Raw genomic sequence first — 25,641 nt, forward strand, 5'->3', positions numbered from 1 at the left:
CACGCTTCCCGTCGCGTGGATCAAAGGATCTGTGGTTTTCCCTCGAGGCTTTCCCACAGGGCTGTCCCACGTGCCACCGTGGTGTGAGTCGATCCTCGGCGTGAAAGATGAGCCAGTGCAGGGCAAAGAGGTTCCTCTGGAATGGACTGAGACATCTGGGGGACTCTTGGAATGGTGGTACGACCATGGAGTTCCTCTCGCCTTTCCTGTTGAGAGTGCCTCCTCTTGAGATGCGACGGGAACGCCGGGAATTCTTCCCCGTTGAAAGCAGGGAAAGGATCCCTCATCTCGAGCTACGAGGGGGAAACGGGGCTCCTCTGGATGTGGTCGGGACCATCGTGCTTCCTCTCGAGTGGAGACGGGTATGGTGGTGAACTTCTTGAGTTGCAGCAAGGGTGTGAAAGACCCTTTCGAAGTTCCAGAGGTTTGGTGTCATTAGTCTCCAGACGCCTCATCGGAAATAGGCCTCATCTCGCCTGGAAGGGAGAACTTCCTGGATTTTCTCGAGTTGCGGCAGGTGTTCTCGAGTTACGATGGGGACCTCAGGGACCCGCCCTGGTGGCCTCAGGAGAGGCCAGTCCCCATGCGAGTTGTTAGGGGGCCTCTCGGGATTCCTCTCCCGTCGATACTGGGGCCAAAAACCTTGTGTGGAGTCAGGGCCGGAACCGAGGATTCCTCTCAGGGGCTGACATGGATCTTTGGGTACTTCTGGAGTCTCCCCAGGGGAGTCAGGCCTCGTCTCGAGTGGGGGCATGCGCGTGCGCTTTCCTTCCAGGCTTTAGCAGCAATGTCACGCTTCCCGTCGCTTGGATCAAAGGATCTGTGGTTTTCCCTCGAGGCTTTCCCTCGAGGCTTTCCCACAGGGCTGTCCTACGTGCCACCGTGGTGTGAGTCGATCCTCGGCGTGAAAGATGAGCCAGTGCAGGGCAAAGAGGTTCCTCTGGAATGGACTGAGACATCTGGGGGACTCTTGGAATGGTGGTACGACCATGGAGTTCCTCTCGCCTTTCCTGTTGAGAGTGCCTCCTCTTGAGATGCGACGGGAACGCCGGGAATTCTTTCCCGTTGAAAGCAGGGAAAGGATCCCTCATCTCGAGCTACGAGGGGGAAACGGGGCTCCTCTGGATGTGGGCGGGACCATCGTGCTTCCTCTCGAGTGGAGACGGGTATGGCGGTGAACTTCTTGAGTTGCAGCAAGGGTGTGAAAGACCCTTTCGAAGTTCCAGAGGTTAGGTGTCATTAGTCTCCAGACGCCTCATCGGAAATAGGCCTCATCTCGCCTGGAAGGGAGAACTTCCTGGATTTTCTCGAGTTGCGGCAGGTGTTCTCGAGTTTCGACGGGGACCTCAGGGACCCGCCCTGGTAACCTCAGGAGAGGCCAGTCCCCATGCGAGTTGCTAGGGGGCCTCTCGGGATTCCTCTCCCGTCGATACCGGGGACAAAAAGCTTGTGTGGAGTCAGGGCCGGAACCGAGGATTCCTCTCAGGGGCTGACATGGATCTTTGGGTACTTCTGGAGTCTCCCCAGGGGAGTCAGGCCTCGTCTCGAGTGGGGGCATGCACGTGCACTTTCCTTCCAGGATGTAGCAGCAATGTCACGCTTCCCGTCGCGTGGATCAAAGGATCTGTGGTTTTCCCTCGAGGCTTTCCCTCGAGGCTTTCCCACAGGGCTGTCCCACGTGCCACCGTGGTGTGAGTCGATCCTCGGCGTGAAAGATGAGCCAGTGTAGGGCAAAGAGGTTCCTCTGGAATGGACTGAGACATCTGGGGGACTCTTGGAATGGTGGTACGACCATGGAGTTCCTCTCGCCTTTCCTGTTGAGAGTGCCTCCTCTTGAGATGCGACGGGAACGCCGGGAATACTTTCCCGTTGAAAGCAGGGAAAGGATCCCTCATCTCGAGCTACGAGGGGGAAACGGGGCTCCTCTGGATGTGGGCGGGACCATCGTGCTTCCTCTCGAGTGGAGACGGGTATGGCGGTGAACTTCTTGAGTTGCAGCAAGGGTGTGAAAGACCCTTTCGAAGTTCCAGAGGTTTGGTGTCATTAGTCTCCAGAGGCCTCATCGGAAATAGGCCTCATCTCGCCTGGAAGGGAGAACTTCCTGGATTTTCTCGAGTTGCGGCAGGTGTTCTCGAGTTACGACGGGGACCTCAGGGACCCGCCCTGGTGGCCTCAGGAGAGGCCAGTCCCCATGCGAGTTGCTAGGGGGCCTCTCGGGATTCCTCTCCCGTCGATACCGGGGCCAAAAAGCTTGTGTGGAGTCAGGGCCGGAACCGAGGATTCCTCTCAGGGGCTGACATGGATCTTTGGGTACTTCTGGAGTCTCCCCAGGGGAGTCAGGCCTCGTCTCGAGTGGGGGCATGCACGTGCGCTTTCCTTCCAGGCTGTAGCAGCAATGTCACACTTCCCGTCGCGTGGATCAAAGGATCTGTGGTTTTCCCTCGAGGCTTTCCCTGGAGGCTTTCCCACAGGGCTGTCCCAAGTGCCACCGTGGTGTGAGTCGATCCTCGGCGTGAAAGATGAGTCAGTGCAGGGCAAAGAGGTTCCTCTGGAATGGACTGAGACATCTGGGGGACTCTTGGAATGGTGGTACGACCATGGAGTTCCTCTCGCCTTTCCTGTTGAGAGTGCCTCCTCTTGAGATGCGACGGGAACGCCGGGAATTCTTTCCCGTTTAAACCAGGGAAAGGATCCCTCATCTCGAGCTACGAGGGGGAAACGGGGCTCCTCTGGATGTGGGCGGGACCATCGTGCTTCCTCTCGAGTGGAGGCGGGTATGGCGGTGAACTTCTTGAGTTGCAGCAAGGGTGTGAAAGACCCTTTCGAAGTTCCAGAGGTTTGGTGTTATTAGTCTCCAGAGGCCTCATCGGAAATAGGCCTCATCTCGCCTGGAAGGGAGAACTTCCTGGATTTTCTCGAGTTGCGGCAGGTGTTCTCAAATTACGACGGGGACCTCAGGGACCCGCCCTGGTGGCCTGCGGAGAGGCCAGTCCCCATGCGAGTTGCTAGGGGGCCTCTCGGGATTCCTCTCCCGTCGATACTGGGGCCAAAAACCTTGTGTGGAGTCAGGGCCGGAACCGAGGATTCCTCTCAGGGGCTGACATGTATCTTTGGGTACTTCTGGAGTCTCCCCAGTGGAGTCAGGCGTCGTCTCGAGTGGGGGCATGCACGTGCGCTTTCCTTTCAGGCTGTAGCAGCAATGTCACGCTTCCCGTCACGTGGATCAAAGGATCTGTGGTTTTCCCTCGAGGCTTTCCCTCGAGGCTTTCCCACAGGGCTGTCCCACGTGCCACCGTGGTGTGAGTCGATCCTCGGCGTGAAAGATGAGCCAATGCAGGGCAAAGAGGTTCCTCTGGAATGGACTGAGACATCTGGGGGACTCTTGGAATGGTGGTACGACCATGGAGTTCCTCTCGCCTTTCCTGTTGAGAGTGCCTCCTCTTGAGATGCGACGGGAACGCCGGGAATTCTTTTCCGTTGAAAGCAGGGAAAGGATCCCTCATCTCGAGCTACGAGGGGGAAACGGGGCTCCTCTGGATGTGGGCGGGACCATCGTGCTTCCTCTCTAGTGGAGACGGGTATGGCGGTGAACTTCTTGAGTTGCAGCAAGGGTGTGAAAGACCCTTTCGAAGTTACAGAGGTTAGGTGTCATTAGTCTCCAGACGCCTCATCGGAAATAGGCCTCATCTCGCCTGGAAGGGAGAACTTCCTGGATTTTCTCGAGTTGCGGCAGGTGTTCTCGAGTTACGACGGGGACCTCAGGGACCCGCCCTGGTTGCCTCAGGAGAGGCCAGTCCCTAGGCGTGTTGCTAGGGGGCCTCTCAGGATTCCTCTCCCGTTGATACCGGGGCGAAAAACCTTGTGTGGAGTCAGGGCCGGAACCGAGGATTCCTCTCAGGGGCTGACATGGATCTTTGGGTACTTCTGGAGTCTCCCCAGGGGAGTCAGGCCTCGTCTCGAGTGGGGGCATGCACGTGCGCTTTCCTTCCAGGCTGTAGCAGCAATGTCACGCTTCCCGTCGCGTGGATCAAAGGATCTGTGGTTTTCCCTCGAGGCTTTCCCTCGAGGCTTTCCCACAGGGCTGTCCCACGTGCCACCGTGGTGTGAGTCGATCCTCGGCGTGAAATATGAGCCAGTGCAGGGCAAAGAGGTTCCTCTGGAATGGACTGAGACATCTGGGGGACTCTTGGAATGGTGGTACGACCATGGAGTTCCTCTCGCCTTTCCTGTTGAGAGTGCCTCCTCTTGAGATGCGACGGGAACGCCGGGAATTCTTTCCCGTTGAAAGCAGGGAAAGGATCCCTCATCTCGAGCTACGAGGGGGAAACGGGGCTCCTCTGGATGTGGGCGGGACCATCGTGCTTCCTCTCTAGTGGAGACGGGTATGGTGGTGAACTTCTTGAGTTGCAGCAAGGCTGTGAAAGACCCTTTCGAAGTTCCAGAGGTAAGGTGTCATTAGTCTCCAGACGCCTCATCGGAAATAGGCCTCATCTCGCCTGGAAGGGAGAACTTCCTGGATTTTCTCGAGTTGCGGCAGGTGTTCTCGAGTTACGACGGGGACCTCAGGGACCCGCCCTGGTGGCCTCAGGAGAGGCCAGTCCCTATGCGAGTTGCTAGGGGGCCTCTCGGGATTCCTCTCCCGTCGATACCGGGGCCAAAAACCTTGCGTGGAGTCAGGGCCGGAACCGAGGATTCCTCTCAGGGGCTGACATGGATCTTTGGGTACTTCTGGAGTCTCCCCAGGGGAGTCAGGCCTCGTCTCGAGTGGGGGCATGGACGTGCACTTTCCTTCCAGGCTGTAGCAGCAATGTCCCGCTTCCCGTCGCGTGGATCAAATGATGTGTGGTTTTCCCTAGAGGCTTTCCCACAGGGCTGTCCCACGTGCCACCGTGGTGTGAGTCGATCCTCGGCGTGAAAGATGAGCCAATGCAGGGCAAAGAGGTTCCTCTGGAATGGACTGAGACATCTGGGGGACTCTTGGAATGGTGGTACGACCATGGAGTTCCTATCGCCTTTCCTGTTGAGAGTGCCTCCTCTTGAGATGCGACGGGAACGCCGGGAATTCTTTCCCGTTGAAAGCAGGGAAAGGATCCCTCATCTCGAGCTACGAGGGGGAAACGGGGCTCCTCTGGATGTGGGCGGGACCATCGTGCTTCCTCTCTAGTGGAGACGGGTATGGCGGTGAACTTCTTGAGTTGCAGCAAGGGTGTGAAAGACCATTTCGAAGTTCCAGAGGTTAGGTGTCATTAGTCTCCAGACGCCTCATCGGAAATAGGCCTCATCTCGCCTGGAAGGGAGAACTTCCTGGATTTTCTCGAGTTGCGGCAGGTGTTCTCGAGTTACGACGGGGACCTCAGGGACCCGCCCTGGTGGCCTCAGGAAAGGCCAGTCCCTAGGCGTGTTGCTAGGGGGCCTCTCGGGATTCCTCTCCCGTTGATACCGGGGCGAAAAACCTTGTGTGGAGTCAGGGCCGGAACCGAGGATTCCTCTCAGGGGCTGACATGGATCTTTGGGTACTTCTGGAGTCTCCCCAGGGGAGTCAGGCCTCGTCTCGAGTGGGGGCATGCACGTGCGCTTTCCTTCCAGGCTGTAGCAGCAATGTCACGCTTCCCGTGGCGTGGATCAAAGGATTTGTGGTTTTCCCTCGAGGCTTTCCCTCGAGGCTTTCCCACAGGGCTGTCCCACGTGCCACCGTGGTGTGAGTCGATCCTCGGCGTGAAAGATGAGCCAGTGCAGGGCAAAGAGGTTCCTCTGGAATGGACTGAGACATCTGGGGGACTCTTGGAATGGTGGTACGACCATGGAGTTCCTCTCGCCTTTCCTGTTGAGAGTGCCTCCTCTTGAGATGCGACGGGAACGCCGGGAATTCTTTCCCGTTGAAACCAGGGAAAGGATCCCTCATCTCGAGCTACGAGGGGGAAACGGGGCTCCTCTGGATGTGGGCGGGACCATCGTGCTTCCTCTCGAGTGGAGACGGGTATGGCGGTGAACTGCTTGAGTTGCAGCAAGGGTGTGAAAGACCCTTTCGAAGTTCCAGAGGTTTGGTGTCATTAGTCTCCAGAGGCCTGATCGGAAATAGGCCTCATCTCGCCTGGAAGGGAGAACTTCCTGGATTTTCTCGAGTTGCGGCAGGTGTTCTCGAGTTACGACGGGGACCTCAGGGACACGCCCTGGTGGCCTCCGGAGAGGCCAGTCCACATGCGAGTTGCTAGGGGGCCTCTCGGGATTCCTCTCCCGTCGATACCGGGGCCAAAAAGCTTGTGTGGAGTCAGGGCCGGAACCGAGGATTCCTCTCAGGGGCTGACATGGATCTTTGGGTACTTCTGGAGTCTCCCCAGTGGAGTCAGGCCTCGTATCGAGTGGGGGCATGCACGTGCGCTTTCCTTCCAGGCTGTAGCAGCAATGTCACGCTTCCCGTCGCGTGGATCAAAGGATCTGTGGTTTTCCCTCGAGGCTTTCCCTCGAGGCTTTCCCACAGGGCTGTCCCACGTGCCACCGTGGTGTGAGTCGATCCTCGGCGTGAAAGATGAGCCAGTGCAGGGCAAAGAGGTTCCTCTGGAATGGACTGAGACATCTAGGGGACTCTTGGAATGGTGGTACGACCATGGAGTTCCTCTCGCCTTTCCTGTTGAGAGTGCCTCCTCTTGAGATGCGACGGGAACGCAGGGAATTCTTTCCCGTTGAAAGCATGGAAAGGATCCCTCATCTCGAGCTACGAGGGGGAAACGGGGCTCCTTTGGATGTGGTCGGGACCATCGTGCTTCCTCTCGAGTGGAGACGGGTATGGTGGTGAACTTCTTGAGTTGCAGCAAGGGTGTGAAAGACCCTTTCGAAGTTCCAGAGGTTAGGTGTCATTAGTCTCCAGACGCCTCATCGGAAATAGGCCTCATCTCGCCTGGAAGGGAGAACTTCCTGGATTTTCTCGAGTTGCGGCAGGTGTTCTCGAGTTACGACGGGGACCTCAGGGACCGGCCCTGGTGGCCTCAGGAGAGGCCAGTCCCCATGCGAGTTGCTAGGGGGCCTCTCGGGATTCCTCTCCCGTCGATACCGGGGCCAAAAAGCTTGTGTGGAGTCAGGGCCGGAACCGAGGATTCCTCTCAGGGGCTGACATGGATCTTTGGGTACTTGTGGAGTCTCCCCAGGGGAGTCAGGCCTCGTCTCGAGTGGGGGCATGCACGTGCGCTTTCCTTCCAGGCTGTAGCAGCAATGTCACGCTTCCCGTGGCGTGGATCAAAGGATCTGTGGTTTTCCCTCGAGGCTTTCCCTCGAGGCTTTCCCACAGGGCTGTCCCACGTGCCACCGTGGTGTGAGTCGATCCTCGGCGTGAAAGATGAGCCAGTGCAGGGCAAAGAGGTTCCTCTGGAATGGACTGAGACATCTGGGGGACTCTTGGAATGGTGGTACGACCATGGAGTTCCTCTCGCCTTTCCTGTTGAGAGTGCCTCCTCTTGAGATGCGACGGGAACGCCGGGAATTCTTTCCCGTTGAAAGCAGGGAAAGGATCCCTCATCTCGAGCTCCGAGGGGGAAACGGGGCTCCTTTGGATGTGGTCGGGACCATCGTGCTTCCTCTCGAGTGGAGACTGGTATGGTGGTGAACTTCTTGAGTTGCAGCAAGGGTGTGAAAGACCCTTTCGAAGTTCCAGAGGTTAGGTGTCATTAGTCTCCAGACGCCTCATCGGAAATAGCCCTCATCTCGCCTGGAAGGGAGAACTTCCTGGATTTTCTCGAGTTGCGGCAGGTGTTCTCGAGTTACGACGGGGACCTCAGGGACCGGCCCTGGTGGCCTCAGGAGAGGCCAGTCCCCATGCGAGTTGCTAGGGGGCCTCTCGGGATTACTCTCCCGTCGATACCGGGGCCAAAAACCTTCTGTGGAGTCAGGGCCGGAACCGAGGATTCCTCTCAGGGGCTGATATGGATCTTTGGATACTTCTGGAGTCTCGCCAGGGGAGACAGGCCTCGTTTCGTGAGGGGGCATGCACGTGCACTTTCCTTCCAGGCTTTAGCAGCAATGTCACGCTTCCCGTGGCGTGGATCAAAGGATCTGTGGTTTTCCCACGAGGCTTTCCCTCGAGGCTTTCCCACAGGGCTGTCCCACGTGCCACCGTGGTGTGAGTCGATCCTCGGCGTGAAAGAGGAGCCAGTGCAGGGCAAAGAGGTTCCTCTGGAATGGACTGAGACATCTGGGGGACTCTTGGAATGGTGGTACGACCATGGAGTTCCTCTCGCCTTTCCTGTTGAGAGTGCCTCCTCTTGAGATGCGACGGGAACGCCGGGAATTCTTTCCCGTTTAAAGCAGGGAAAGGATCCCTCATCTCGAGCTACGAGGGGGAAACGGGGCTCCTCTGGATGTGGGCGGGACCTTCGTGCTTCCTCTCGAGTGGAGACGGGTATGGCGGTGAACTTCTTGAGTCGCAGCTAGGGTGTGAAAGACCCTTTCGAAGTTCCAGAGGTTAGGTGTCATTAGTCTCCAGACGCCTCATCGGAAATAGGCCTCATCTCGCCTGGAAGGGAGAACTTCCTGGATTTTCTCGAGTTGCGGCAGGTGTTCTCGAGTTACGACAGGGACCTCAGGGACCCGCCCTGGTGGCCTCAGGAGAGGCCAGTCCCCATGCGAGTTGCTAGGGGGCCTCTCGGGATTCCTCTCCCGTCGATACCGGGGCCAAAAACCTTGTGTGGAGTCAGGGCCGGAACCGAGGATGCCTCTCAGGGGCTGACATGGATCTTTGGGTACTTCTGGAGTCTCCCCAGGGGAGTCAGGCCTCGTCTCGAGTGGGGGCATGCTCGTGCGCTTTCCTTCCAGGCTGTAGCAGCAATGTCACGCTTCCCGTCGCGTGGATCAAAGGATCTGTGGTTTTCCCTCGAGGCTTTCCCTCGAGGCTTTCCCACAGGGCTGTCCCACGTGCCACCGTGGTGTGAGTCGATCCTCGGCGTGAAAGATGAGCCAGTGCAGGGCAAAGAGGTTCCTCTGGAATGGACTGAGACATCTGGGGGACTCTTGGAATGGTGGTACGACCATGGAGTTCCTCTCGCCTTTCCTGTTGAGAGTGCCTCCTCTTGAGATGCGACGGGAACGCAGGGAATTCTTTCCCGTTGAAAGCAGGGAAAGGATCCCTCATCTCGAGCTACGAGGGGGAAACGGGGCTCCTTTGGATGTGGTCGGGACCATCGTGCTTCCTCTCGAGTGGAGACGGGTATGGTGGTGAACTTCTTGAGTTGCAGCAAGGGTGTGAAAGACCCTTTCGAAGTTCCAGAGGTTAGGTGTCATTAGTCTCCAGACGCCTCATCGGAAATAGGCCTCATCTCGCCTGGAAGGGAGAACTTCCTGGATTTTCTCGAGTTGCGGCAGGTGTTCTCGAGTTACGACGGGGACCTCAGGGACCGGCCCTGGTGGCCTCAGGAGAGGCCAGTCCCCATGCGAGTTGCTAGGGGGCCTCTCGGGATTCCTCTCCCGTCGATACCGGGGCCAAAAACCTTGTGTGGAGTCAGGGCCGGAACCGAGGATTCCTCTCAGGGGCTGATATGGATCTTTGGATACTTCTGGAGTCTCGCCAGAGGAGACAGGCCTCGTTTCGTGAGGGTGCATGCACGTGCACTTTCCTTCCAGGCTGTAGCAGCAATGTCACGCTTCCCGTCGCGTGGATCAAAGGATCTGTGGTTTTCCCTCGAGGCTTTCCCTCGAGGCTTTACCACAGGGCTGTCCCACGTGCCACCGTGGTGTGAGTCGATCCTCGGCGTGAAAGATGAGCCAGTGCAGGGCAAAGAGGTTCCTCTGGAATGGACTGAGACATCTGGGGGACTCTTGGAATGGTGGTACGACCATGGAGTTCCTCTCGCCTTTCCTGTTGAGAGTGCCTCCTCTTGAGATGCGACGGGAACGCCGGGAATTCTTTCGCGTTGAAACCAGGGAAAGGATCCCTCATCTCGAGCTACGAGGGGGAAACGGGGCTCCTCTGGATGTGGGCGGGACCATCGTGCTTCCTCTCGAGTGGAGACGGGTATGGTGGTGAACTTCTTGAGTTGCAGCAAGGGTGTGAAAGACCCTTTCGAAGTTCCAGAGGTTAGGTGTCATTAGTCTCCAGACGCCTCATCGGAAATAGACCTCATCTCGCCTGGAAGGGAGAACTTCCTGGATTTTCTCGAGTTGCGGCAGGTGTTCTCGAGTTACGACGGGGAACTCAGGGACCGGCCCTGGTGGCCTCAGGAGAGGCCAGTCCCCATGCGAGTTGCTAGGGGGCCTCTCGGGATTCCTCTCCCGTCGATACCGGGGCCAAAAACCTTGTGTGGAGTCAGGGCCGGAACCGAGGATTCCTCTCAGGGGCTGGCATGGATCTTTGGGTACTTCTGGAGTCTCCCCAGGGGAGTCAGGCCTCGTCTCGAGTGGGGGCATGCACGTGCGCTTTCCTTCCAGGCTTTAGCAGCAATGTCACGCTTCCCGTCGCGTGGATCAAAGGATCTGTGGTTTTCCCTCGAGGCTTTCCCTCGAGGCTTTCCCACAGGGCTGTCCCACGTGCCACCGTGGTGTGAGTCGATCCTCGGCGTGAAAGATGAGCCAGTGCAGGGCAAAGAGGTTCCTCTGGAATGGACTGAGACATCTGGGGGACTCTTGGAATGGTGGTACGACCATGGAGTTCCTCTCGCCTTTCCTGTTGAGAGTGCCTCCTCTTGAGATGCGACGGGAACGCAGGGAATTCTTTCCCGTTGAAAGCAGGGAAAGGATCCCTCATCTCGAGCTACGAGGGGGAAACGGGGCTCCTTTGGATGTGGTCGGGACCAACGTGCTTCCTCTCGAGTGGAGACGGGTATGGTGGTGAACTTCTTGAGTTGCAGCAAGGGTGTGAAAGACCCTTTCGAAGTTCCAGAGGTTAGGTGTCATTAGTCTCCAGACGCCTCATCGGAAATAGGCCTCATCTCGCCTGGAAGGGAGAACTTCCTGGATTTTCTCGAGTTGCGGCAGGTGTTCTCGAGTTACGACGGGGAACTCAGGGACCGGCCCTTGTGGCCTCAGGAGAGGCCAGTCCCCATGCGAGTTGCTAGGGGGCCTCTCGGGATTCCTCTCCCGTCGATACCGGGGCCAAAAACCTTGTGTGGAGTCAGGGCCGGAACCGAGGATTCCTCTCAGGGGCTGATATGGATCTTTGGATACTTCTGGAGTCTCGCCAGGGGAGACAGGCCTCGTTTCGTGAGGGGGCATGCACGTGCACTTTCCATCCAGGCTTTAGCAGCAATGTCACGCTTCCCGTGGCGTGGATCAAAGGATCTGTGGTTTTCCCTCGAGGCTTTCCCTCGAGGCTTTCCCACAGGGCTGTCCCACGTGCCACCGTGGTGTGAGTCGATCCTCGGCGTGAAAGATGAGCCAGTGCAGGGCAAAGAGGTTCCTCTGGAATGGACTGAGACATCTGGGGGACTCTTGGAATGGTGGTACGACCATGGAGTTCCTCTCGCCTTTCCTGTTGAGAGTGCCTCCTCTTGAGATGCGACGGGAACGCCGGGAATTCTTTCCCGTTGAAAGCAGGGAAAGGATCCCTCATCTCGAGCTACGAGGGGGAAACGGGGCTCCTCTGGATGTGGGCGGGACCATCGTGCTTCCTCTCGAGTGGAGACGGGTATGGCGGTGAACTTCTTGAGTTGCAGCAAGGGTGTGAAAGACCCTTTCGAAGTTCCAGAGGTTAGGTGTCATTAGTCTCCAGACGCCTCATCGGAAATAGGCCTCATCTCGCCTGGAAGGGAGAACTTCCTGGATTTTCTCGAGTTGCGGCAGGTGTTCTCGAGTTTCGACGGGGACCTCAGGGACCCGCCCTGGTAACCTCAGGAGAGGCCAGTCCCCATGCGAGTTGCTAGGGGGCCTCTCGGGATTCCTCTCCCGTCGATACCGGGGACAAAAAGCTTGTGTGGAGTCAGGGCCGGAACCGAGGATTCCTCTCAGGGGCTGACATGGATCTTTGGGTACTTCTGGAGTCTCCCCAGGGGAGTCAGGCCTCGTCTCGAGTGGGGGCATGCACGTGCACTTTCCTTCCAGGATGTAGCAGCAATGTCACGCTTCCCGTCGCGTGGATCAAAGGATCTGTGGTTTTCCCTCGAGGCTTTCCCTCGAGGCTTTCCCACAGGGCTGTCCCACGTGCCACCGTGGTGTGAGTCGATCCTCGGCGTGAAAGATGAGCCAGTGTAGGGCAAAGAGGTTCCTCTGGAATGGACTGAGACATCTGGGGGACTCTTGGAATGGTGGTACGACCATGGAGTTCCTCTCGCCTTTCCTGTTGAGAGTGCCTCCTCTTGAGATGCGACGGGAACGCCGGGAATACTTTCCCGTTGAAAGCAGGGAAAGGATCCCTCATCTCGAGCTACGAGGGGGAAACGGGGCTCCTCTGGATGTGGGCGGGACCATCGTGCTTCCTCTCGAGTGGAGACGGGTATGGCGGTGAACTTCTTGAGTTGCAGCAAGGGTGTGAAAGACCCTTTCGAAGTTCCAGAGGTTTGGTGTCATTAGTCTCCAGAGGCCTCATCGGAAATAGGCCTCATCTCGCCTGGAAGGGAGAACTTCCTGGATTTTCTCGAGTTGCGGCAGGTGTTCTCGAGTTACGACGGGGACCTCAGGGACCCGCCCTGGTGGCCTCAGGAGAGGCCAGTCCCCATGCGAGTTGCTAGGGGGCCTCTCGGGATTCCTCTCCCGTCGATACCGGGGCCAAAAAGCTTGTGTGGAGTCAGGGCCGGAACCGAGGATTCCTCTCAGGGGCTGACATGGATCTTTGGGTACTTCTGGAGTCTCCCCAGGGGAGTCAGGCCTCGTCTCGAGTGGGGGCATGCACGTGCGCTTTCCTTCCAGGCTGTAGCAGCAATGTCACACTTCCCGTCGCGTGGATCAAAGGATCTGTGGTTTTCCCTCGAGGCTTTCCCTGGAGGCTTTCCCACAGGGCTGTCCCAAGTGCCACCGTGGTGTGAGTCGATCCTCGGCGTGAAAGATGAGCCAGTGCAGGGCAAAGAGGTTCCTCTGGAATGGACTGAGACATCTGGGGGACTCTTGGAATGGTGGTACGACCATGGAGTTCCTCTCGCCTTTCCTGTTGAGAGTGCCTCCTCTTGAGATGCGACGGGAACGCCGGGAATTCTTTCCCGTTTAAACCAGGGAAAGGATCCCTCATCTCGAGCTACGAGGGGGAAACGGGGCTCCTCTGGATGTGGGCGGGACCATCGTGCTTCCTCTCGAGTGGAGGCGGGTATGGCGGTGAACTTCTTGAGTTGCAGCAAGGGTGTGAAAGACCCTTTCGAAGTTCCAGAGGTTTGGTGTTATTAGTCTCCAGAGGCCTCATCGGAAATAGGCCTCATCTCGCCTGGAAGGGAGAACTTCCTGGATTTTCTCGAGTTGCGGCAGGTGTTCTCAAATTACGACGGGGACCTCAGGGACCCGCCCTGGTGGCCTGCGGAGAGGCCAGTCCCCATGCGAGTTGCTAGGGGGCCTCTCGGGATTCCTCTCCCGTCGATACTGGGGCCAAAAACCTTGTGTGGAGTCAGGGCCGGAACCGAGGATTCCTCTCAGGGGCTGACATGTATCTTTGGGTACTTCTGGAGTCTCCCCAGTGGAGTCAGGCGTCGTCTCGAGTGGGGGCATGCACGTGCGCTTTCCTTTCAGGCTGTAGCAGCAATGTCACGCTTCCCGTCACGTGGATCAAAGGATCTGTGGTTTTCCCTCGAGGCTTTCCCTCGAGGCTTTCCCACAGGGCTGTCCCACGTGCCACCGTGGTGTGAGTCGATCCTCGGCGTGAAAGATGAGCCAATGCAGGGCAAAGAGGTTCCTCTGGAATGGACTGAGACATCTGGGGGACTCTTGGAATGGTGGTACGACCATGGAGTTCCTCTCGCCTTTCCTGTTGAGAGTGCCTCCTCTTGAGATGCGACGGGAACGCCGGGAATTCTTTTCCGTTGAAAGCAGGGAAAGGATCCCTCATCTCGAGCTACGAGGGGGAAACGGGGCTCCTCTGGATGTGGGCGGGACCATCGTGCTTCCTCTCTAGTGGAGACGGGTATGGCGGTGAACTTCTTGAGTTGCAGCAAGGGTGTGAAAGACCCTTTCGAAGTTACAGAGGTTAGGTGTCATTAGTCTCCAGACGCCTCATCGGAAATAGGCCTCATCTCGCCTGGAAGGGAGAACTTCCTGGATTTTCTCGAGTTGCGGCAGGTGTTCTCGAGTTACGACGGGGACCTCAGGGACCCGCCCTGGTTGCCTCAGGAGAGGCCAGTCCCTAGGCGTGTTGCTAGGGGGCCTCTCAGGATTCCTCTCCCGTTGATACCGGGGCGAAAAACCTTGTGTGGAGTCAGGGCCGGAACCGAGGATTCCTCTCAGGGGCTGACATGGATCTTTGGGTACTTCTGGAGTCTCCCCAGGGGAGTCAGGCCTCGTCTCGAGTGGGGGCATGCACGTGCGCTTTCCTTCCAGGCTGTAGCAGCAATGTCACGCTTCCCGTCGCGTGGATCAAAGGATCTGTGGTTTTCCCTCGAGGCTTTCCCTCGAGGCTTTCCCACAGGGCTGTCCCACGTGCCACCGTGGTGTGAGTCGATCCTCGGCGTGAAAGATGAGCCAGTGCAGGGCAAAGAGGTTCCTCTGGAATGGACTGAGACATCTGGGGGACTCTTGGAATGGTGGTACGACCATGGAGTTCCTCTCGCCTTTCCTGTTGAGAGTGCCTCCTCTTGAGATGCGACGGGAACGCCGGGAATTCTTTCCCGTTGAAACCAGGGAAAGGATCCCTCATCTCGAGCTACGAGGGGGAAACGGGGCTCCTCTGGATGTGGGCGGGACCATCGTGCTTCCTCTCGAGTGGAGACGGGTATGGCGGTGAACTGCTTGAGTTGCAGCAAGGGTGTGAAAGACCCTTTCGAAGTTCCAGAGGTTTGGTGTCATTAGTCTCCAGAGGCCTGATCGGAAATAGGCCTCATCTCGCCTGGAAGGGAGAACTTCCTGGATTTTCTCGAGTTGCGGCAGGTGTTCTCGAGTTACGACGGGGACCTCAGGGACACGCCCTGGTGGCCTCCGGAGAGGCCAGTCCACATGCGAGTTGCTAGGGGGCCTCTCGGGATTCCTCTCCCGTCGATACCGGGGCCAAAAAGCTTGTGTGGAGTCAGGGCCGGAACCGAGGATTCCTCTCAGGGGCTGACATGGATCTTTGGGTACTTCTGGAGTCTCCCCAGTGGAGTCAGGCCTCGTATCGAGTGGGGGCATGCACGTGCGCTTTCCTTCCAGGCTGTAGCAGCAATGTCACGCTTCCCGTCGCGTGGATCAAAGGATCTGTGGTTTTCCCTCGAGGCTTTCCCTCGAGGCTTTCCCACAGGGCTGTCCCACGTGCCACCGTGGTGTGAGTCGATCCTCGGCGTGAAAGATGAGCCAGTGCAGGGCAAAGAGGTTCCTCTGGAATGGACTGAGACATCTAGGGGACTCTTGGAATGGTGGTACGACCATGGAGTTCCTCTCGCCTTTCCTGTTGAGAGTGCCTCCTCTTGAGATGCGACGGGAACGCAGGGAATTCTTTCCCGTTGAAAGCATGGAAAGGATCCCTCATCTCGAGCTACGAGGGGGAAACGGGGCTCCTTTGGATGTGGTCGGGACCATCGTGCTTCCTCTCGAGTGGAGACGGGTATGGTGGTGAACTTCTTGAGTTGCAGCAAGGGTGTGAAAGACCCTTTCGAAGTTCCAGAGGTTAGGTGTCATTAGTCTCCAGACGCCTCATCGGAAATAGGCCTCATCTCGCCTGGAAGGGAGAACTTCCTGGATTTTCTCGAGTTGCGGCAGGTGTTCTCGAGTTACGACGGGGACCTCAGGGACCGGCCCTGGTGGCCTCAGGAGAGGCCAGTCCCCATGCGAGTTGCTAGGGGGCCTCTCGGGATTCCTCTCCCGTCGATACCGGGGCCAAAAAGCTTGTGTGGAGTCAGGGCCGGAACCGAGGATTCCTCTCAGGGGCTGACATGGATCTTTGGGTACTTGTGGAGTCTCCCCAGGGGAGTCAGGCCTCGTCTCGAGTGGGGGCATGCACGTGCGCTTTCCTTCCAGGCTGTAGCAGCAATGTCACGCTTCCCGTGGCGTGGATCAAAGGATCTGTGGTTTTCCCTCGAGGCTTTCCCTCGAGGCTTTCCCACAGGGCTGTCCCACGTGCCACCGTGGTGTGAGTCGATCCTCGGCGTGAAAGATGAGCCAGTGCAGGGCAAAGAGGTTCCTCTGGAATGGACTGAGACATCTGGGGGACTCTTGGAATGGTGGTACGACCATGGAGTTCCTCTCGCCTTTCCTGTTGAGAGTGCCTCCTCTTGAGATGCGACGGGAACGCCGGGAATTCTTTCCCGTTGAAAGCAGGGAAAGGATCCCTCATCTCGAGCTCCGAGGGGGAAACGGGGCTCCTTTGGATGTGGTCGGGACCATCGTGCTTCCTCTCGAGTGGAGACTGGTATGGTGGTGAACTTCTTGAGTTGCAGCAAGGGTGTGAAAGACCCTTTCGAAGTTCCAGAGGTTAGGTGTCATTAGTCTCCAGACGCCTCATCGGAAATAGCCCTCATCTCGCCTGGAAGGGAGAACTTCCTGGATTTTCTCGAGTTGCGGCAGGTGTTCTCGAGTTACGACGGGGACCTCAGGGACCGGCCCTGGTGGCCTCAGGAGAGGCCAGTCCCCATGCGAGTTGCTAGGGGGCCTCTCGGGATTACTCTCCCGTCGATACCGGGGCCAAAAACCTTCTGTGGAGTCAGGGCCGGAACCGAGGATTCCTCTCAGGGGCTGATATGGATCTTTGGATACTTCTGGAGTCTCGCCAGGGGAGACAGGCCTCGTTTCGTGAGGGGGCATGCACGTGCACTTTCCTTCCAGGCTTTAGCAGCAATGTCACGCTTCCCGTGGCGTGGATCAAAGGATCTGTGGTTTTCCCACGAGGCTTTCCCTCGAGGCTTTCCCACAGGGCTGTCCCACGTGCCACCGTGGTGTGAGTCGATCCTCGGCGTGAAAGAGGAGCCAGTGCAGGGCAAAGAGGTTCCTCTGGAATGGACTGAGACATCTGGGGGACTCTTGGAATGGTGGTACGACCATGGAGTTCCTCTCGCCTTTCCTGTTGAGAGTGCCTCCTCTTGAGATGCGACGGGAACGCCGGGAATTCTTTCCCGTTTAAAGCAGGGAAAGGATCCCTCATCTCGAGCTACGAGGGGGAAACGGGGCTCCTCTGGATGTGGGCGGGACCTTCGTGCTTCCTCTCGAGTGGAGACGGGTATGGCGGTGAACTTCTTGAGTCGCAGCTAGGGTGTGAAAGACCCTTTCGAAGTTCCAGAGGTTAGGTGTCATTAGTCTCCAGACGCCTCATCGGAAATAGGCCTCATCTCGCCTGGAAGGGAGAACTTCCTGGATTTTCTCGAGTTGCGGCAGGTGTTCTCGAGTTACGACAGGGACCTCAGGGACCCGCCCTGGTGGCCTCAGGAGAGGCCAGTCCCCATGCGAGTTGCTAGGGGGCCTCTCGGGATTCCTCTACCGTCGATACCGGGGCCAAAAACCTTGTGTGGAGTCAGAGCCGGAACCGAGGATGCCTCTCAGGGGCTGACATGGATCTTTGGGTACTTCTGGAGTCTCCCCAGGGGAGTCAGGCCTCGTCTCGAGTGGGGGCATGCTCGTGCGCTTTCCTTCCAGGCTGTAGCAGCAATGTCACGCTTCCCGTCGCGTGGATCAAAGGATCTGTGGTTTTCCCTCGAGGCTTTCCCTCGAGGCTTTCCCACAGGGCTGTCCCACGTGCCACCGTGGTGTGAGTCGATCCTCGGCGTGAAAGATGAGCCAGTGCAGGGCAAAGAGGTTCCTCTGGAATGGACTGAGACATCTGGGGGACTCTTGGAATGGTGGTACGACCATGGAGTTCCTCTCGCCTTTCCTGTTGAGAGTGCCTCCTCTTGAGATGCGACGGGAACGCAGGGAATTCTTTCCCGTTGAAAGCAGGGAAAGGATCCCTCATCTCGAGCTACGAGGGTGAAACGGGGCTCCTTTGGATGTGGTCGGGACCATCGTGCTTCCTCTCGAGTGGAGACGGGTATGGTGGTGAACTTCTTGAGTTGCAGCAAGGGTGTGAAAGACCCTTTCGAAGTTCCAGAGGTTAGGTGTCATTAGTCTCCAGACGCCTCATCGGAAATAGGCCTCATCTCGCCTGGAAGGGAGAACTTCCTGGATTTTCTCGAGTTGCGGCAGGTGTTCTCGAGTTACGACGGGGACCTCAGGGACCGGCCCTGGTGGCCTCAGGAGAGGCCAGTCCCCATGCGAGTTGCTAGGGGGCCTCTCGGGATTCCTCTCCCGTCGATACCGGGGCCAAAAACCTTGTGTGGAGTCAGGGCCGGAACCGAGGATTCCTCTCAGGGGCTGATATGGATCTTTGGATACTTCTGGAGTCTCGCCAGAGGAGACAGGCCTCGTTTCGTGAGGGTGCATGCACGTGCACTTTCCTTCCAGGCTGTAGCAGCAATGTCACGCTTCCCGTCGCGTGGATCAAAGGATCTGTGGTTTTCCCTCGAGGCTTTCCCTCGAGGCTTTACCACAGGGCTGTCCCACGTGCCACCGTGGTGTGAGTCGATCCTCGGCGTGAAAGATGAGCCAGTGCAGGGCAAAGAGGTTCCTCTGGAATGGACTGAGACATCTGGGGGACTCTTGGAATGGTGGTACGACCATGGAGTTCCTCTCGCCTTTCCTGTTGAGAGTGCCTCCTCTTGAGATGCGACGGGAACGCCGGGAATTCTTTCGCGTTGAAACCAGGGAAAGGATCCCTCATCTCGAGCTACGAGGGGGAAACGGGGCTCCTCTGGATGTGGGCGGGACCATCGTGCTTCCTCTCGAGTGGAGACGGGTATGGTGGTGAACTTCTTGAGTTGCAGCAAGGGTGTGAAAGACCCTTTCGAAGTTCCAGAGGTTAGGTGTCATTAGTCTCCAGACGCCTCATCGGAAATAGACCTCATCTCGCCTGGAAGGGAGAACTTCCTGGATTTTCTCGAGTTGCGGCAGGTGTTCTCGAGTTCGACGGGGAACTCAGGGACCGGCCCTGGTGGCCTCAGGAGAGGCCAGTCCCCATGCGAGTTGCTAGGGGGCCTCTCGGGATTCCTCTCCCGTCGATACCGGGGCCAAAAACCTTGTGTGGAGTCAGGGCCGGAACCGAGGATTCCTCTCAGGGGCTGGCATGGATCTTTGGGTACTTCTGGAGTCTCCCCAGGGGAGTCAGGCCTCGTCTCGAGTGGGGGCATGCACGTGCGCTTTCCTTCCAGGCTTTAGCAGCAATGTCACGCTTCCCGTCGCGTGGATCAAAGGATCTGTGGTTTTCCCTCGAGGCTTTCCCTCGAGGCTTTCCCACAGGGCTGTCCCACGTGCCACCGTGGTGTGAGTCGATCCTCGGCGTGAAAGATGAGCCAGTGCAGGGCAAAGAGGTTCCTCTGGAATGGACTGAGACATCTGGGGGACTCTTGGAATGGTGGTACGACCATGGAGTTCCTCTCGCCTTTCCTGTTGAGAGTGCCTCCTCTTGAGATGCGACGGGAACGCAGGGAATTCTTTCCCGTTGAAAGCAGGGAAAGGATCCCTCATCTCGAGCTACGAGGGGGAAACGGGGCTCCTTTGGATGTGGTCGGGACCAACGTGCTTCCTCTCGAGTGGAGACGGGTATGGTGGTGAACTTCTTGAGTTGCAGCAAGGGTGTGAAAGACCCTTTCGAAGTTCCAGAGGTTAGGTGTCATTAGTCTCCAGACGCCTCATCGGAAATAGGCCTCATCTCGCCTGGAAGGGAGAACTTCCTGGATTTTCTCGAGTTGCGGCAGGTGTTCTCGAGTTACGACGGGGAACTCAGGGACCGGCCCTGGTGGCCTCAGGAGAGGCCAGTCCCCATGCGAGTTGCTAGGGGGCCTCTCGGGATTCCTCTCCCGTCGATACCGGGGCCAAAAACCTTGTGTGGAGTCAGGGCCGGAACCGAGGATTCCTCTCAGGGGCTGATATGGATCTTTGGATACTTCTGGAGTCTCGCCAGGGGAGACAGGCCTCGTTTCGTGAGGGGGCATGCACGTGCACTTTCCATCCAGGCTTTAGCAGCAATGTCACGCTTCCCGTGGCGTGGATCAAAGGATCTGTGGTTTTCCCTCGAGGCTTTCCCTCGAGGCTTTCCCACAGGGCTGTCCCACGTGCCACTGTGGTGTGAGTCGATCCTCGGCGTGAAAGATGAGCCAGTGCAGGGCAAAGAGGTTCCTCTGGAATGGACTGAGACATCTGGGGGACTCTTGGAATGGTGGTACGACCATGGAGTTCCTCTCGCCTTTCCTGTTGAGAGTGCCTCCTCTTGAGATGCGACGGGAACGCCGGGAATTCTTTCCCGTTGAAAGCAGGGAAAGGATCCCTCATCTCGAGCTACGAGGGGGAAACGGGGATCCTCTGGATGTGGGCGGGACCATCGTGCTTCCTCTCGAGTGGAGACGGGTATGGCGGTGAACTTCTTGAGTCGCAGCAAGGGTGTGAAAGACCCTTTCGAAGTTCCAGAGGTTAGGTGTCATTAGTCTCCAGACGCCTCATCGGAAATAGGCCTCATCTCGCCTGGAAGGGAGAACTTCCTGGATTTTCTCGAGTTGCGGCAGGTGCTCTCGAGTTACGACGAGGACCTCAGGGACACGCCCTGGTGGCCTCAGGAGAGGCCAGTCCCCATGCGAGTTGCTAGGGGGCCTCTCGGGATTCCTCTCCCGTCGATACCGGGGCCAAAAACCTTGTGTGGAGTCAGGGCCGGAACCGAGGATTCCTCTCAGGGGCTGACATGGATCTTTGGGTACTTCTGGAGTCTCACCAGGGGAGTCAGGCCTCGTCTCGAGTGGGGGCATGCACGTGCGCTTTCCTTCCAGGCTGTAGCAGCAATGTCACGCTTCCCGTCGCGTGGATCAAAGGATCTGTGGTTTTCCCTCGAGGCTTTCCCTCGAGGCTTTCCCACAGGGCTGTCCCACGTGCCACCGTGGTGTGAGTCGATCCTCGGCGTGAAAGATGAGCCAGTGCAGGGCAAAGAGGTTCCTCTGGAATGGACTGAGACATCTGGTGGACTCTTGGAATGGTGGTACGACCATGGAGCTCCTCTCGCCTTTCCTGTTGAGAGTGCCTCCTCTTGAGATGCGACGGGAACGCCGGGAATTCTTTCCCGTTGAAAGCAGGGAAAGGATCCCTCATCTCGAGCTACGAGGGGGAAACGGGGCTCCTCTGGATGTGGTCGGGACCATCGTGCTTCCTCTCGAGTGGAGACGGGTATGGTGGTGAACTTCTTGAGTTGCAGCAAGGGTGTGAAAGACCCTTTCGAAGTTCCAGAGGTTAGGTGTCATTAGTCTCCAGACGCCTCATCGGAAATAGGCCTCATCTCGCCTGGAAGGGAGAACTTCCTGGATTTTCTCGAGTTGCGGCAGGTGTTCTCGAGTTACGACGGGGACCTCAGGGACCGGCCCTAGTGGCCTCAGGAGAGGCCAGTCCCCATGCGAGTTGCTAGGGGGCCTCTCGGGATTCCTCTTCCGTCGATAGCGGGGCCAAAAACCTTGTGTGGAGTCAGGGCCGGAACCGAGGATTCCTCTCAGGGGCTGATATGGATCTTTGGATACTTCTGGAGTCTCGCCAGGGGAGACAGGCCTCGTTTCGTGAGGGGGCATGCACGTGCACTTTCCTTCCAGGCTTTAGCAGCAATGTCACGTTCCCGTGGCGTGGATCAAAGGATCTGTGGTTTTCCCTCGAGGCTTTCCCTCGAGGCTTTCCCACAGGGCTGTCCCACGTGCCACCGTGGTGTGAGTCGATCCTCGGCGTGAAAGATGAGCCAGTGCAGGGCAAAGAGGTTCCTCTGGAATGGACTGAGACATCTGGGGGACTCTTGGAATGGTGGTACGACCATGGAGTTCCTCTCGCCTTTCCTGTTGAGAGTGCCTCCTCTTGAGATGCGACGGGAACGCCGGGAATTCTTCCCCGTTTAAAGCAGGGAAAGGATCCCTCATCTCGAGCTACGAGGGGGAAACGGCGATCCTCTGGATGTGGGCGGGACCATCGTGCTTCCTCTCGAGTGGAGACGGGTATGGCGGTGAACTTCTTGAGTCGCAGCAAGGGTGTGAAAGACCCTTTCGAAGTTCCAGAGGTTAGGTGTCATTAGTCTCCAGACGCCTCATCGGAAATAGGCCTCATCTCGCCTGGAAGGGAGAACTTCCTGGATTTTCTCGAGTTTCGGCAGGTGCTCTCGAGTTACGACGAGGACCTCAAGGACCCGCCCTGGTGGCCTCAGGAGAGGCCAGTCCCCATGCGAGTTGCTAGGGGGCCTCTCGGGATTCCTCTCCCGTCGATACCGGGGCCAAAAACCTTGTGTGGAGTCAGGGCCGGAACCGAGGATTCCTCTCAGGGGCTGACATGGATCTTTGGGTACTTCTGGAGTCTCCCCAGGGGAGTCAGACCTCGTCTCGAGTGGGGGCATGCACGTGCGCTTTCCTTCCAGGCTGTAGCAGCAATGTCACGCTTCCCGTCGCGTGGATCAAAGGATCTGTGGTTTTCCCTCGAGGCTTTCCCTCGAGGCTTTCCCTCGAGGCTTTCCCACAGGGCTGTCCGACGTGCCACCGTGGTGTGAGTCGATCCTCGGCGTGAAAGATGAGCCAGTGCAGGGCAAAGAGGTTCCTCTGGAATGGACTGAGACATCTGGGGGACTCTTGGAATGGTGGTACGACCATGGAGTTCCTCTCGCCTTTCCTGTTGAGAGTGCCTCCTCTTGAGATGCGACGGGAACGCAGGGAATTCTTTCCCGTTGAAAGCAGGGAAAGGATCCCTCATCTCGAGCAACGAGGGGGAAACGGGGCTCCTTTGGATGTGGTCGGGACCATCGTGCTTCCTCTCGAGTGGAGTCGGGTATGGTGGTGAACTTCTTGAGTCGCAGCAATGGTGTGAAAGACCCTTTCGAAGTTCCAGAGGTTAGGTGTCATTAGTCTCCAGACGCCTCATCGGAAATAGGCCTCATTTCGCCTGGAAGGGAGAACTTCCTGGATTTTCTCGAGGTGCGGCAGGTGTTCTCGAGTTACGACGGGGACCTCAGGGACCGGCCCTGGTGGCCTCAGGAGAGGCCAGTCCCCATGCGAGTTGCTAGGGGGCCTCTCGGGATTCCTCTCCCGTCGATACCGGGGCCAAAAACCTTGTGTGGAGTCAGGGCCGGAACCGAGGATTCCTCTCAGGGGCTGACATGGATCTTTGGGTACTTCTGGAGTCTCCCCAGGGGAGTCAGGCCTCGTCTCGAGTGGGGGCATGCACGTGCGCTTTCCTTCCAGGCTTTAGCAGCAATGTCACGCTTCCCGTCGCTTGGATCAAAGGATCTGTGGTTTTCCCTCGAGGCTTTCCCTCGAGGCTTTCCCACAGGGCTGTCCCACGTGCCACCGTGGTGTGAGTCGATCCTCGGCGTGAAAGATGAGCCAGTGCAGGGCAAAGAGTTTCCTCTGGAATGGACTGAGACATCTGGGGGACTCTTGGAATGGTGGTACGACCATGGAGTTCCTCTCGCCTTTCCTGTTGAGAGTGCCTCCTCTTGAGATGCGACGGGAACGCAGGGAATTCTTTCCCGTTGAAAGCAGGGAAAGGATCCCTCATCTCGATCTACGAGGGGGAAACGGGGCTCCTTTGGATGTGGTCGGGACCATCGTGCTTCCTCTCGAGTGGAGACGGGTATGGTGGTGAACTTCTTGAGTTGCAGCAAGGGTGTGAAAGACCCTTTCGAAGTTCCAGAGGTTAGGTGTCATTAGTCTCCAGACGCCTCATCGGAAATAGGCCTCATCTCGCCTGGAAGGGAGAACTTCCTGGATTTTCTCGAGTTGCGGCAGGTGTTCTCGAGTTACGACGGGGAACTCAGGGACCGGCCCTGGTGGCCTCAGGAGAGGCCAGTCCCCATGCGAGTTGCTAGGGGGCCTCTCGGGATTCCTCTCCCGTCGATACCGGGGCCAAAAACCTTGTGTGGAGTCAGGGCCGGAACCGAGGATTCCTCTCAGGGGCTGATATGGATCTTTGGATACTTCTGGAGTCTCGCCAGGGGAGACAGGCCTCGTTTCGTGAGGGGGCATGCACGTGCACTTTCCATCCAGGCTTTAGCAGCAATGTCACGCTTCCCGTGGCGTGGATCAAAGGATCTGTGGTTTTCCCTCGAGGCTTTCCCTCGAGGCTTTCCCACAGGGCTGTCCCACGTGCCACCGTGGTGTGAGTCGATCCTCGGCGTGAAAGATGAGCCAGTGCAGGGCAAAGAGGTTCCTCTGGAATGGACTGAGACATCTGGGGGACTCTTGGAATGGTGGTACGACCATGGAGTCCTCTCGCCTTTCCTGTTGAGAGTGCCTCCTCTTGAGATGCGACGGGAACGCCGGGAATTCTTTCCCGTTTAAAGCAGGGAAAGGATCCCTCATCTCGAGCTACGAGGGGGAAACGGGGCTTCTCTGGATGTGGGCGGGACCATCGTGCTTCCTCTCGAGTGGAGACGGGTATGGCGGTGAACTTCTTGAGTCGCAGCAAGGGTGTGAAAGACCCTCTCGAAGTTCCAGAGGTTAGGTGTCATTAGTCTCCAGACGCCTTATCGGAAATAGGCCTCATCTCGCCTGGAAGGGAGAACTTCCTGGATTTTCTCGAGTTGCGGCAGGTGTTCTCGAGTTACGACGGGGACCTCAGGGACCCGCCCTGGTGGCCTCAGGAGAGGCCAGTCCCCATGCGAGTTGCTAGGGGGCCTCTCGGGATTCCTCTCCCGTCGATACCGGGGCCAAAAACCTTGTGTGGAGTCAGGGCCGGAACCGAGGATTCCTCTCAGGGGCTGACATGGATCTTTGGGTACTTCTGGAGTCTCCCCAGGGGAGTCAGGCCTCGTCTCGAGTGGGGGCATGCACGTGCGCTTTCCTTCCAGGCTTTAGCAGCAATGTCACGCTTCCCGTCGCTTGGATCAAAGGATCTGTGGTTTTCCCTCGAGGCTTTCCCTCGAGGCTTTCCCACAGGGCTGTCCCACGTGCCACCGTGGTGTGAGTCGATCCTCGGCGTGAAAGATGAGCCAGTGCAGGGCAAAGAGTTTCCTCTGGAATGGACTGAGACATCTGGGGGACTCTTGGAATGGTGGTACGACCATGGAGTTCCTCTCGCCTTTCCTGTTGAGAGTGCCTCCTCTTGAGATGCGACGGGAACGCAGGGAATTCTTTCCCGTTGAAAGCAGGGAAAGGATCCCTCATCTCGATCTACGAGGGGGAAACGGGGCTCCTTTGGATGTGGTCGGGACCATCGTGCTTCCTCTCGAGTGGAGACGGGTATGGTGGTGAACTTCTTGAGTTGCAGCAAGGGTGTGAAAGACCCTTTCGAAGTTCCAGAGGTTAGGTGTCATTAGTCTCCAGACGCCTCATCGGAAATAGGCCTCATCTCGCCTGGAAGGGAGAACTTCCTGGATTTTCTCGAGTTGCGGCAGGTGTTCTCGAGTTACGACGGGGAACTCAGGGACCGGCCCTGGTGGCCTCAGGAGAGGCCAGTCCCCATGCGAGTTGCTAGGGGGCCTCTCGGGATTCCTCTCCCGTCGATACCGGGGCCAAAAACCTTGTGTGGAGTCAGGGCCGGAACCGAGGATTCCTCTCAGGGGCTGATATGGATCTTTGGATACTTCTGGAGTCTCGC

This window comes from Capricornis sumatraensis, unplaced genomic scaffold (genome assembly GCF_032405125.1).
Source record: "Capricornis sumatraensis isolate serow.1 unplaced genomic scaffold, serow.2 scaffold10, whole genome shotgun sequence".
In the NCBI taxonomy this organism is placed as follows: Eukaryota; Metazoa; Chordata; class Mammalia; order Artiodactyla; family Bovidae; genus Capricornis; species Capricornis sumatraensis.